The sequence below is a fragment of the Lipotes vexillifer genome, unplaced genomic scaffold (assembly GCF_000442215.2).
Source record: "Lipotes vexillifer unplaced genomic scaffold, Lipotes_vexillifer_v1.1 scaffold43, whole genome shotgun sequence".
NCBI lineage: Eukaryota > Metazoa > Chordata > Mammalia > Artiodactyla > Lipotidae > Lipotes > Lipotes vexillifer.
The window spans coordinates 3,969,397-3,972,283 of NW_006770037.1; positions in this window are offsets into that span (position 1 = coordinate 3,969,397).

The following is a 2,887-nucleotide window of genomic DNA, read 5'->3' on the forward strand; positions in this document are numbered from 1 at the left end:
CTCTTTCCCACCTCCTTCCGTATGCAGAGCTCATTTACGTGGTTCAGGTTTCCTTGCTTTTAAGATGGAAGCAATATATTGAAGTCTTCCTAGTAATTCTAAAGCTCATATTTCCCATCTGGCATCATGATCTCTATGCTTCCAAAGTTATGCACTTTTCCTTTTATTTCAGGAAAAGAAAGTGGGAAAGTATAAATAAGGAATTGAATTTAATGGGAATTAGGTGAACATCAAGAGACTTGGGGTGAGGTGAATCTTTTTCAGTTCTGGAATAATATGGAAGGAGACTGAAAACCAGTGCTTTGATGAGTTTAGAATGAGTTCCAATAATTCCTTATGTTCATAATTTTAAAAATCATACCAAACACGTCACTCCAGAATCCAGTTTTACCTTCCTCTTAAGCTAGCTAGTGCTTGCTGATTCTTGTCACCAACAGGGATTGGTGACTGGACGTTATATTCTTAAATTAGACCTACCTAAATCAAAGGAAAGATAAAAACAAGATGGCTGAAAAGAACTGCATTTTACGTGATTCAGTTGTCAAGAAGTAATGATATACAGTTGACCTTTGAGCAGCATGGGTTTGCACCACACAGGTCCACTTATACAGATTTTTTTCAGTAAGTACATACTATAGCACTACATGATCCAAAGTTGGTTTAATCCATGGAGGATGTGAATCCTCAGGTATGGAGGGCTGACTATAACGTTATACTCAGATTTTTGACTGCACAGAGCGGGAGTCCGTGTCCCATTCCCTCCTTCCCCCGCATTGTTCAAAAGTCAGTTGTATACTGGAAAACACTTAGGATCTTTGCGTTTGTGGTCTCTTCTACCTGGAAACTTCTCCTACTCCCCTGGGCCACACCTCTTCGTCGTAGTAACTCCTACTCATCCATCTCTTAGATTTCGGCTCAAATGCCATTTCAGCAGGGAAGTCATCCCTGACTACCACTTTGCCCCCAGACCAGGTCAAGTACCCTGTTATCATTTCATACCATTTGAGTTTGTACTTGGAGATCTGTTTTCCTACTGCACATGAGAGTAGGAGTATATCTTTTTGGTTTATTTGTTCTAGTATATTGCGCAGTGTTTGGCATATAGTAATTGTTTAATAACTATCTTGTGTATGTATGCATATTTTTTTTTACAAGCAGTCATGAATCAGGGTCCTGGGTTCTAATTCTAACCTTGCTTCTAACCATGGAAGAATTTTCTCGTGACCTTGGAAGGATTCTCTTCATCTTGTGCTTGATTTCTTCATTTCTAAAGTGAAGATTTGGGGCTGGCTCATATCTTAGGAATGTCTGCTCCAAATTTTATGGTCCTGAAATGTTTTGTGCAAATAGACTTTTTTGTGAATTAAATAATATTAAAGTGTGCCTCTGAGAAAAATTCTATAGTAAATTCTTGATAGTAGGTGAAGGTAAGATACCATCTCACCAGTTCAAGCCTATTATCAGGATAGGCAAACATTATTCTGAGCTGAGAGAGAATGCTTATTTTGAAATGTTTGAATATTTCCTGATTTTCTTAGGTTATCAGGTTTTGGGAAATTCTAGCTTGGATAAATTGCTGAGAACGGGGGTGGGTTGTGGGAGGGCATCTATTAAGGAGAACTGAAAAGACTGTTACAGGGCCAACTGGTGGGGAAAATAAGAAAAGAAAATATTTACATACATACGTACACACATGCATTCTGCCCTGCCTGGGTGGATAGTGAAACCTTTGGAAAAGTGAATAGCTGCATACTAAAGTATGTTGTAAATTCAGACTTTCATCTAATGAGATTCTGAAAGCCCTATCCAACTACATTTTGATCTCTCTGCATGCTTCTTTGCATCAAATTCCTCATCCCACAACCTTAAAGCCAGTTTTAGAAAGATGCTCTAGTTGAAGACTAGACTCCACACGAGGCCCTAAGTAGGAATGCATTTCTGCCTCTGGTAATGACCAGAAGAAAATATCCTGTGCCAATATTTGAAACTCAGACAAAGGCTGTTGACACTTTTGCCAATGTCATTCATAAAATGTCTAAAAGAGCAACTGCAGCCCAACTATCTCCGAACTGTATCGCATTTTGCTTTAGGACATTTATCATTCTCTGTTCCTTCCTCGGCTCTGCTTTGATCTCATGGGAGTTTTCATTAAAGACTGATCTGAAGAGCAGAAGCAATGACAGTGTTATGCATGGGGACAGGTTTCTGATTAGCATCTCCTGTTGGTCTGGGAGAGGCTGAACTGGGATGCTGGGTGAAACGCAAACTCTAGCTGAGAAGCAGCCCTGCGGGGAGCAGGAGATGGCGATCAGCTGCTGAGCTGGGATTGTACCAGCACTGCTCAGGTTCACAGCTCCGCCCTGCAGCCCAGTGCCCAGTTAGAGGGACAAGAGAAGGGTAAGCGGGGCTGCTGCCCCCAGAATCAGTGTCTAACATACAGCATAGTCAGTAATACTGTATTGTTTATTGGAAAGTTGCGAAGAGAGTAGTTCTTAAAAGTTCTCATCACAAGAAAAAAATTGTATAATTGTGTGGTGATGGATCATTTCACAATATATACAAATATTACATCATTATGTTGTACAGCTGAAACTATTGATAATATAATGTTATATGTCAATTATATCTCAATTTTGAAAAAGTATTGCAGGTAATATTAGTGTTCCTGAAAGGTTTTCTATAGATTGCATTTTTATAAGGTAACAAATTTTCTAATGATTAACTATGTTAGAATCATCTACTGTTTTTTTTTTTTTTAAGTAATTCAATGCTAATAAAATAGCCTGATTAAAAAACAAAAAAGAATCAATGTCATTCACTGAGGAAGGAAGAAGGGCCCAGCCCAGAGTCCACTGCTCCAGGCCTCCTCTGGTGTGTTGCCCTTGGG